Source organism: Magnolia sinica, chromosome 16, assembly GCF_029962835.1.
Source record: "Magnolia sinica isolate HGM2019 chromosome 16, MsV1, whole genome shotgun sequence".
Lineage (NCBI taxonomy): Eukaryota > Viridiplantae > Streptophyta > Magnoliopsida > Magnoliales > Magnoliaceae > Magnolia > Magnolia sinica.
Window position 1 is genome coordinate 9,359,188 of NC_080588.1, and position 12,151 is coordinate 9,371,338.

General features: G+C 37.6%; 1 non-coding gene across 1 annotated transcript; it reads left to right on the forward strand.

Annotated features, from left to right (window-relative positions):
* Positions 1-11,424: 11,424 nt before the first annotated feature.
* On the forward strand, positions 11,425-11,531 carry LOC131230122 (small nucleolar RNA R71). The gene has a single exon (XR_009163846.1). It is a non-coding gene; the product is annotated as a small nucleolar RNA R71 (small nucleolar RNA).
* Positions 11,532-12,151: the final 620 nt, after the last annotated feature.

Sequence of the window (12,151 nt, forward strand, 5' to 3'; positions counted from 1 at the left end):
AACTCTATTTAGCACGAGTTTATTATCGACATTGGCTACAATGGCAATTCCAGACTTCTTAGGAACCACCTGTGTTGGACTCACCCATTGACTGTCGGATATATGGTATATGATACCCACATCTAATAATTTAAGTACATCAGCCTTAACCAGTTCTTTCATGTTAGGATTTAGACGACATTGTGGTTGTCAGGAGGTTTTTACATTTTTCTTATAAGTGAATGCTGTGAGTACAAATTAAAGGATCAATTCCCTTGAGGTCCGTAATTGTCCATCCAAGGGCTCCCTTATGTTCCTTGAGAGTACAAATGAGTACACACTCTTATTTTCATCAAGGTGGGAAGAAGTTACCATCGGGTATATCTTGTGTTGACTTAAATAGACATATTTAAGATCGGTGAACAAAGGTTTTAGGTCAAGCTTTAGTTCCTTGAGATTAGACGGTAGATGCATTGTATTGGTTTGGGGCAAAGTCTCAAATTATGGCCTCCACTTATTAATTTTAAGTACCCATGTCGCATCAATCAAGATATCCATCTCCATAATCATGTCATCATCTAAATCAGGGGACTGGGCCAAGCACGCTTCCAATGGGTCAGAGTATAGAGTTAAAAGTACTCTATCTTTCATGAATGAATTGATCATGTTAATGTCATGGGTATCGTCAACATCCTCTGATTGTTTGTTCATATAAAAAAAATTGTTGAGTGCTAATGTCATGTTCCCAAAAGATAAATTCATAACTCCATTCCTATAATTAATGATGGCATTTGATGTAGCTAGGAATGGGCGACCAAGAATGACGAAAATTTGAGTGCTCATGTCCATGATAGGCTAAGTATCCAAAATGATAAAATCCACTTGATAGTAGAATTTATCAACTTCGACCATGACGTCCTCAATCATCCGTCATGGTACATGAACTGAATGATCACAAAGTTATAGTGTGGTCCGGGTGGGTTTTAATTCACCTAGACCCAACTGCTCGTAGACCGAGTAAGGGATCAAATTTACACTTGCCCCCAACTCAAGGAGTGCATGTTCAATCCAGTGTTCCTAATTACACAAGTGATGGTCAGGCTACCTGAATCCTTGTATTTTTATGGCACATCTTGCTTGAGGATGACACTCACTTTTTCTATCAAAACGATTTTCGTTTGTATATTTTGTTGCCTTTTGGTAGTACATAAATCTTTTAGGAACTTGGCATTTGATGGAATTTGTTTAACAACATCCAATAGAGGGATATTGACTTTCATTTGTTTAAGCACCTCTAAAATATCCTGAGAATTTGTTCACAACCCCAAGTGTAGGGTCATGATGTAGTAATAATCTCAGTGAGACTGAGGTCGAATCCATATGGACTAAACTTGTACGCTTCTGAATTTAACTAGAATTAAAACTAGGAGAAGAAAAATCTAGAATAAAGTGAATAATTGTGATTAAGGTGAGAACTATCAATTAAAAGGAAGTAGGCTGCCAAGGATCCACTTGTAGCTTCTCAGGATGCTACCTTACATGATTCAGAAAATGCAACTGAAATTGGAGTCTTATCCTATCCAATTGGAAAAGAGAGATAATTGAATCTCTGAACTTCTCATGAACCTAATCTCAACGAATGAGAATTGTGACCATCATCCAACCATGCCTAGGAGACAATGGTAAACAACAAGATATACCAATCCCATACCCAATCATAGGAGAATTATGAAGATTAGGAAGGATTCCATCACCTTACCATGCCCAATGGACGATGGTGAACAACGAGTCTTACTAATTTCACAATATCAAATCAGGAAAAGAAGATATTCAAAGCAATTGCAAATTTATTGTAATTTGTCACAATAAACCATTAAAAACTAAAAATATTCCTTAAATAAGCACTAAAATCCACAAGGTTCAATAAAAACATGGATCAAAGCAAAGACAACATCCCAATCATGCTACATGCTTCACCTCTTAGCCCTAGATAAGAGGTTTAGCCAACCATAGGCATGATTGAACTAAGAACTCTTATGAAAAACATAAAAATAAACTAAGGAAGAAGAAGAAAGACTCTTGACGGTGGCTCTCCATGCTTTTGTTCCACTCTCTAAACCCTTGAAGATGCATCAAAACACCCTAGAGACTCCTATTTATAGTTGTGCAACTCGAACTTTCGCACCGAGTTGGAAAAATCCAGAAACTGCCTCAAATTTATGCAGTGTGCACAACATCTGAGTAACCCTCGACTAGTCGAGGACAGGCTTCGACTAGTCGAGGATCACCTTTGACTAGTCGAGGACAGTCTTCAACTAGTCAAGGATCATGCGAAATTAACAGTTCATGTTGCTGGAGTTCGAATCGAAGTTTCTTCAACTAGTCGAGCCAGAGCTTGGACTGGTCGAAGGAGGGCTTAGTTGAAGCATGCAGATTTTTAGGGTTCCTTTTCTTCACTTCAAGTCTTCGATTCTCTTCATTCCTCACTTAGTTTTCTTGGATCTTTGACATGTGAAGTCTTCATTTTTGGTCTTCTAAGGTCCAACATTTAGCTTGGTGATTCTTGAGCATTAAATCCATGCTTTTAACATTCTTTTCAATCCAAGCTCTTAAACTCACCTTTCATCATAAACATGTATAAAATAAACCATTAAGCCTTATCATGGTCATAAAAACAAGATATAAATGGAGAAAAATATGCAATATTTGAGTCTCAACACACTCCCCAACTAGCATTTTGCTAGTCCAGAGCAAAAATATGCGTAAAATAATCTTTCATCTTCAAATTTCAAAACCTTTTTTAGACGACAATCTTTTGTGCAATCAAGTATGAATGAGTAGTGTTAAGACAAGAAAATGAGATTTTGAAAACCTAGAGCCGAATCACATAAGTAATCAATCAAATAGGTTCTTTATTTGTTTTAAAATCATAAACTCATGTATCAAGTTTTTTCAATGTGCTTGGTGAATATCAACTTACTTCCCATGAACACACTATTAGTTCATAATGTTAGTCATGTTCATCACATCACAATTAGTTAAAAACTCAAGTACTGAACATATCCCCCTTTTTCTTCTTTTTCCAATTTTTTATTTTATATCGACGATTACGCTTATTCATTCTTTTTCAGACACTACATCCTTTTCAGAGACCTTTTCATTCTCCTAAAGATGTTGTCATTATTCATTCTTCTCATCATTCATGGCCTTTTTGTCGATCTCCTATTTTTTAACTGGTTTTTCATCTTTTAGGATGGATAAAATTCTCCGGACTCAATTCTCAACATCTATCAATGATTCACATGCTACCAATCAGAAATCCTAGTATATCCCAAGGAAGCAAATTGAACATGTTTTGTGACTTAGATTAACATGATATATAAATTTTCTCTTAATCATTTGAGAACCCTAAGTGAAAGTCTACTTGGGTGATCAAACTCCAACAATTTAAGATTCAATCTTCATCCTTTTATCCTACTCAATGCATTCTTACTTACATAAACAATCACTTCCAAACAAGTTTCAGCTTGAAAAATTCAAAGATTTCACCATTTCTGCTCAAAACTAAACAAAATACTAATTAGTTTACCTAATCCACACCCCTAACCTGAAATCTACATTGTCCTCAATGTAAAAGAAATATGCATGTAATGCACATGAGGCAACGAAAAGAAAGGGAGTAGTAATGGAAAGATAGTACCTGGAGGAAGGAAATTTGAAGCTTTTCCACGAATCTCAGCATAAAATGGGTTAGCACAAAATAAAACTAACAAACTGAAAGAAAACTACCCTAGTACTAAATCTTATAAAAGCAATAAACCTAACTATACCTCCATCAGACTAGGAGATCAATCCTGATATACATGATTAGTCAGTGGCATAGACATGTCTTCTGAATCAATTTTCTCAACAAATGGCTTTAAACGATGTCCATTTACTTTGAAAACATTGCCATTGTTTGAATTCTTTATCTTAATGGTCCCATGAGGATAGACATTAGTAATAGTGGAAGGGCCAGTCCAACAAGATTGGAGTTTACCTGGAAAAAGATGTAACCATGAATTGTACAAAAGGACATTTTGGCCAGTCAAGAATGATTTCGAAGGATGTTCCTGTCAGGGAATACCTCATCCTGTCCTTGTAAATTCTCGAGTTCTCGTATGCATCATTTCAGATTTCCTTGAGTTCATTCAATTGTAATTTGCGTAGGGAGCCAGCATTGTCCAAATTAAAGTTCAAATTCGTAACAGCCTAGTAGGCTCTATGTTCCAATTCCACAGGTAAGTGGCATGCTTTCCCATAGACAAGTCTAAAGGGAGACATTCTAAGGAGAGTTTTAAAGGTTATATGGTAAGCCCATAAAGCATCGGTCAATCGGATTGACCAATCCTTTTGGTTAGGGTTAACCATTTTTTACAAAATGTGTTTAATTTTCCTGTTGAAAATCTTAGCTTGCCCACTTGTTTGTGGGTGGTATGGAGTGCTCACCTTATGAGAGATACCATATTTCTTTATTAAGTTTGCAAATGACTTATTATAAAAATGTGAGCCTCCAACACTAATGATGGCTCGAGGTATTCTGAACTGGGAAGTGATGTTTTCTTTTAAGAATTTAATGACCGTGTGATGGTTATTATTCGGCATGGGATTGCTTCAACTCATTTAGTGACATAGTCTACTGCTAATAAAATGTACAAATTCTCAAAGGATTGGGGGAATGGTCTCATGAAATCGATGCCCTAACAATCAAATGCTTCAATGATAAGAATTGAGTTTAGAGAGATCATATTTCGATGGGACAATACTTCCAAAATTTGACAACGCTTACAAGCTTTGTAAAACTCATGAGTATCCCTAAACATAGTGGGCCAGTGAAAGCCACACTGTAAAATTTTGGCCGTGGTCTTTTTAGTAGAAAAGTGACCACCACAGGCCTGAGAGTGACAGAAGGAGATGACACTTTGGTGTTGATTATCTGGTACACATCTCCTTAGAATCTGGTTTGGGCAATATTTAAATAAATACGGATCATCTCAGAAGAATTTGTATACATTGGCGAAGAATATCTTCTTATCTTGTATAGTCTAATGTGTTGGTGTGAAACCTGTGGTAAGTAGCGATATCAGTAAACCAAGGTGAGTGGGAAACTTTAAACAATTGTTCGTTAGTTAACATGTCATTTATAGGTGTCGTCTCAAGGGAATCAAGGAGGTCAAGTCTCGAAGGATGGTCAGCCACTACGTTTTTTACTCCCTTTTTATCTTTTATTTCCAAATTAAATTCTCGGACTAGGAGGATCCATCTTATCAGAAGGGGCTTAGCATTATTCTTAGAAAGAAGGTACTTGAGCGTCACATGATCGGTGTAGACGATAATCTTAGATCCAATCAAATATGATCTAAATTTATCCAAAGAAAAATACCACAGCCAAGAGTTCCTTTTCCGTAGTAGAGTAATTCACTTGAGCAGGATTTAGAGTCTTACTTTAGGGCTTCTTTTCTTTTCTCTAGCCTAACACCCCCTGAGAGCATAGTCAAATGCATCACACATAAGTTCAAAAGGAATGCTCTAATTGGGTGGCTACATGATAGGTGCGGTAGTCAACATGCTCTTAAGCTTAGAGAAAGCTTCTTGGTATTACGCAGTCTACTCATATGATACATCCTTTTGAAGTAGATTACATAAAGGACGAGAGAGGTGACTAACGTCCTTTATGAATCTTCAGTAAAACCCAGCATGTCCTAAGAAGGATCGCACGTCTCGTAAGCTCTTGGAGGTAATGTAAAGATAAGATCAAATTTAGCTTTATCTACCTCTATTCCCTTGGGCGAGATGATATGTCCAAGACCAATTCTCTTATGAACCATGAAATGACACTTCCCCAATTTAGTACCGAATTCTTTTCCTCATATCGATTCAGCACATATTTAAGATTCTCTAAACAATCGCTGAAGGATAGACCAAAGATAGAGAAGTCGTCCATGAAGATCTCTAGATATTGCCGCACCATGTCAGAAAAAATACTCATTATGCATCGCTGAAAAGTGGCGGGGGCATTACACAGTTGAATGACATCTTTCGGTACGCAAAGGTCTCAAAGGGGCATGTGAATGTGGTCTTTTCTTGATCTTCAAGAGCAATCTCTATATGGTTGTAACTTAAATAGCTGTCAAGGAAGCAACAGTACGAGTGACTAACTAGCCTTTCCAAAATTTGATTAAAGAAGGGCAAAGGGAAGTGGTCCTTCCTCGTGATGGTATTTAATTTCCTGTAGTCAATGCACATTCTCCAACCAGTAGTAACTTTAATTGGCATGAGTTCATTATTGGCATTGGCTATGATGGTGATTCTGGACTTCTTAGGAACCACCTGAGTTGGACTAACCCATTGATTATCGGATATAGGGTATATAATACCAACATCCAATAGTTTAAGTACCTCGGCCTTAACCACTTCCATCATGTTTGGATTAAATATACATTGTGGTTACTAGGAGGACTTCGCATTATCCTCTAGATAAATGCGGTGAGTACAAATCAAAGGGTTAATTCCCTTGAGGTCCACAATTGACCATCCAAGAGCTCATTTATGCTTAATGAGAGCAGAGATAAGCATACTCTCCTGTTCTTGCTCAAGGTGGGAAAAAATCACCACCACATATGTCTTATCTTGACCTAAATAGGCATATTTCAAATCAGATGGTAAAGGTTTTAGGTCAAGCTTCGGTGCTTTGAAGCTAGATGGTAAAGGCACTACATCAGTTTGGGGTAATTTCTCAAATTGTAGCCTCCACCGGTTAACTTTAAGTACCGGCTTCCACTGGTTAACTTCAAGTATCGGCGTAGCATCAAGTAAGGCATCAATCTCCCTAATCATATCATTGTCTAAATCGGGGGAGTGGGCCAAGCACGTCTCTAAAGGGCCAGAGTATAAAGTCAGGAGTACTCTATCTTCCATGAAAGAATCAATCAAGTTAATATCGTGGGAATCATCATCATCCTCTGACTGTTTGCCCGTATTGAAAAATATATTCATTTCTAATGTCATATTCCAGAAAGATAAGTTCTTGACACCATTCTTACAATTAATGATTATATTTGATGTGGCAAGGAATGAGTGACTAAGAATGACAGGAATTTAAGTAATTATATCAATGATGGGTTGAGTATCCAGGACAATAAAATCTACTGAATAGAAGAATTTGTCAACCTGAACCAACACATCCTCAATTATCCCTCTCGGCACACGAACTGATTGATCAGCAAGTTGTAACATGGTCCGAGTAGGTTTTAATTCACCCAGACCCAGTTGTTCGTAGACCGAGTAAGGAATTAGATTTACACTCACTCCTAAGTCAAGAAGTGCATGCTCAATCTGGTAGTTCCCAATTACACAAGTGATGGTTGGGCTACCGGGATCTTTGTATTTTTGTGGCACATCTTGCTTTAGGATGACACTCACCTTTTCTTTTAAAAAAATTTTCTTTTAAATATTTTACCGTCTTCGTATATAAATCTTTTAGAAAATTGGCATATGAAGGTATTTGTTTAACGACATCTAGTAGAGGAATATTGACCTTCACTTATTTAAGCACCTTTATAATGTCCTGAGAGTTAGAGAGAGGTTTTGGTGCAATCAACTGTTAGGGGGATGACACAATTGGCTTGCCATGAGGTTCCAGTTTGAAATCTTATGGAGCAGTGCTGGATCTATCATTATTGTCCTCTTCCGGGTCCTTAAGCTTTTTAGCCCTAACCAGAATGGTTTTGTCAATGGTCTTTCCACTCTTAAGAGTGGTGATAGATTTAGCTTGCTCCATCTGATTTGAGGAGCTTCGGTTGACCTCGTATTGCGGTTTTAGATTGGGGGAGGCTAGGCCGGAATGGTCCCTTTTTCCCCAATTGAATTGTTTGTCTCAAACCCTTATTTAGCCTTTGTAAGGTTTTGAAAGGCTTGGACCATACCCTGATTAAAAAGCTCTTGATTTTGGATATGTTTTAAGACCGGATCCTCTTGAGGTTTCTCTTGATTTATGAATTGGTTAGGGAATCCTTTAGGAGTAGCAGTTTTTCCATTTCTCTGGCTGAAGTTTAGATGATTTCTCCAACTAAGATTATATATATTTGAAGTGGGTCCACTGAAAGGTCTTTGGTAATTATTCATGACATTAGATTCTTCAATTCAGTACCTCTTGAAAGGCAGGTATTGTTGGACAATTTTCAGTTGTGCGAATGTTGTAAGCACAAATATTGCAAACAGTTTCCTTAGCCTTATCCTTCTCAAGTTTCATGGCTTCGAGTTTTTTTGTGAGATTAGCCACTTTAGCATTTATATCATCATCCTCTTTCAGAAGATATATTCCGCCATTCTCTTTTGATTGAGTATGGCTAGACGTGGTGCTAGATTTTGGGGAGATGTCCTATGATTGTGTGTTTTCAGCTAGCTTGTCAAAATAATCCAACACATCATCAACCTCTTTATTTATGAATTCCCCATTGCACATTGTCTCGACCATTTGGAGCATGGAAGATGTCAGCCCATCGTAGAAAAAAAATTTGTCATGCGGCACGTTTTAAAAATGTGTTGTGGGCATGAACTGATAAGATCCTTGAACCGCTCCTAACATTGGAAGAATGTTTCATCTTCCTTTTGGGCATAGTTCATGATCGATTTTCTACAGGTGTTCATTTTATGATATGGGAAGAATTTTTTTATGAACTCCCTTGTCATGTTGTTCCATCTACCAATAGATCGTGGACATAAGTGCAACCATGTCTTAGCTTTCTCTTTCAAAGAGATGGGAAAGAGTTTTAGCCGATTGTGCCATCCCCCCAATTTTCTAAAAGATTTGTATTTTTGTGGCACATCTTGGTTTAAGATGACACTCACGTTTTCTTTTAAAAAGATTTTCTTTTAAATATTTTGCCGTCTTTTGGTTGTACATAAATCTTTTAGAAAATTGGCATTTGAAGGTATTTGTTTAATGACAACTAGTAGAGGAATATTGACCTTCACTTATTTAAGTATCTTTAGAATGTCCTGAGAGTTAGAGAGAGGTTTTGGTGTAATAAACCGTTAGGGGGATGGCACAATTGGCTTGCCTTGAGGTTTCAGTTTGAAATCTTATGGAGTAGTGCTAGATCTATCATTATTGTCCTCTTCCGGGTCCTAAAGCTTTTTAGCCCTGACCGGAATGGTTTTGTCAATGGTCTTTCCACTCCTACGAGTGGTGATAGATTTAGCTTGCTCCATCTGATTTGAGGAGCTTGGGTCACTGACCTCGTATTGCAGTTTTGGATTGGGGGGAGGCTGGGCCGGAAGGGTCCCCTTTTCCCCAATTGATTTGTTTGTCTCAAGCCCTTATTTAGCTTTTGTAAGGTTTTGAAAGGCTTGGACCATACCCTGATTAAAAAGCTCTTGATTTTGGATATGTTTTAAGACCGGATCCTCTTGAGGTTGCTCTTGATTTATGAATTGGTTAGGGAATCCTTGAGTAGCAGTTTGTCCATTCCTCTAATTGAAGTTTGGATGATTTCTCCAACTAAGATTATATATATTTGAAGTGGGTCCACCGAAAGGTCTTAGGTAGTTATTCATGGCATTAGATTGCTCATTCAGTACCTCTTGAAAGGCAGGTATTATTGGACAATTTTCAGTTGTGCAAATGTTGTAAGCACAAATATCGCAAACAGTTTCCTTAGCCTTATCCTTCTCAAGTTTCATGGCCTTGATATTTTTTGTGAGATTAGCTCCTTTAACATTTATATCATCATCCTCTTTCAGAAGATATATTCCGCCATTTTCTTTTGATTGAGTATGGCTAGACGTGGTGCTAGATTTTAGGGAGATGTCCTATGATTGTGTGTTTTCAGTTAGCTTGTCAAAATAATCCAACACATCATCGACCTCTTTATTCATGAATTCCCCATTGCACATTGTCTCGACCATTTGGAGCATGGAAGATGTCAGCCCATCGCAGAAAAAAAAAATTATCATGCGGCACGTTTCAAAAACGTGTTATGGGCATGAACTGATGAGATCCTTGAACCGCTCCTAACATTGGAAGAATGTTTCATATTCCTTTTGGGCATAGTTCATGACCGATTTTCTAAGGGTGTTCATTTTATGATATGGGAAGAATTTTTTTATGAACTCCCTTGTCATGTTGTTCCATCTACCAATAGATCGTGGACGTAAGTGCAATTACTTCTTAGCTTTCTCTTTCAAAGAGATGGGAAAGAGTTTTAGCCGATTGTGTCATCCCCCCAATTTTCTAAAAGATTTGTATTTTTGTGGCACATCTTAGTTTAGGATGACACTTACTTTTTCTTTTAAAAAGATTTTCTTTTAAATATTTTACCGTCTTTTGGTTGTACATAAATCTTTTAGAAAATTGGCATATGAAGGTATTTGTTTAACAACATCTAGTAGAGGAATATTGACCTTCACTTATTTAAGCATCTTTAGAATGTCCTAAGAGTTAGAGAGAGGTTTTGGTGCAATCAACCGTTAGGGGGATGGCACAATTGGCTTGCCTTGAAGTTTCAGTTTGAAATCTTATGGAGTAGTGTTAGATCTATCATTATTGTCCTCTTCCGAGTCCTTAAGCTTTTTAGCCCTAACCGGAATGGTTTTGTCAATGGTCTTTCCACTCCTAAGAGTGGTGATAGATTTAGCTTGCTCCATCTGATTTGAGGAGCTTGGGTCACTGACCTTGTATTGCGGTTTTAGATTGGGGGTAGGCTAGGCTGGAAGGGTCCCCTTTTTCCCAATTAATTTGTTTCTTTCAAGCCCTTATTTTGCCTTTGTAAGGTTTTAAAAGGCTTGGACCATACCTTGATTAAAAAGCTCTTGATTTTGGATATGTTTTAAGACCGGATCCTCTTGAGGTTTCCCTTGATTTAGGAATTGGTTAGGGAATCCTTGAGGAGTAGCAGTTTGTCCATTCCTCCAATTGAAGTTTGGATGATTTCTCCAACTAAGATTTTATGTATTTGAAGTGGGTCCACTGAAAGGTCTTTGGTAATTATTCACAACATTTGATTGCTCATTCAATACCTCTTGAAAGGTAGGTATTGTTGGATAATTTTCAGTTGTGTGAATGTTGCAAGCATAAATACCGCAAACAATTTCCTTAGCCTTATCCTTCTTAAGTTTCATGGCCTCGAGTTTTTTTTGTGAGATTAGCCACTTTAGCATTTATATCATCATCCTCTTTCAGAAGATATATTCCGCCATTCTCTTTTGATTGAATATGCTTAGATATGGTGCTAGATTTTGGGGAGAAGTCCTATGATTGTGTGTTTTCAGCTAGCTTGTCAAAATAATCCCACACATCATCGACCTCTTTATTTATGAATTCCCCATTGCACATTGTCCCAACCATTTGGAGCATGGAAGATGCCAGCCCATCGTAGAAAAAAATTTGTCATGCACCACATTTCAAAAATGTGTTGTAGGCATGAACTGACGAGATCCTTGAACCGCTCCCAACATTAAAAGAATGTTTCATCTTCCTTTTGGGCATAGTTCATGATCGATTTTCTAAGGGTGTTCATTTTATGATATGGGAAGAATTTTTTTATGAACTCCCTTGTCATGTTGTTTCATCTACCAATAGATCGTGGATGTTGTAAGTGCAACCATGTCTTGGCTTTCTCTTTTAAAGAGATGGGAAAGAGTTTTAGCCTAACCATGTCTTCAGAGACGTTGGGAAAATATAAAGTGGCTATGATCTCATCATCCTCTTTCAAGTGTAAGTATGGATTTTTAGATTTAAGTCTATGAAATTTTGGAAGGAGTTGGATCACTCCTGGCTTGATGTCCATATGTCCTATATTTTCTGAAAAAACCATGCATGAATGTGTGCTCACCCTCGCCGGTTGTAAATAATCGCATAAAGTACGAGGCGGGGGTACTTGATACACCTTGTTCTCATCCTGAACTTCCTCGACCGGAGGTTGAAGTTGAATTGCAGGTTGATTGGCAGCCATCACTTCAATCAACTCTGAGGATCTCATGGGATGTCTAATCCTCTGATGGATAGATAACCCTTGGATCAATCCTCCTTCACTCAAGAGACGACAAGTGTTATCAAGGACCCACTTGGGCATGAAACACTCTCAGCTCTCAATTTCAAAATCTAACCTAACCCTAAAATGAAAAAAACCTA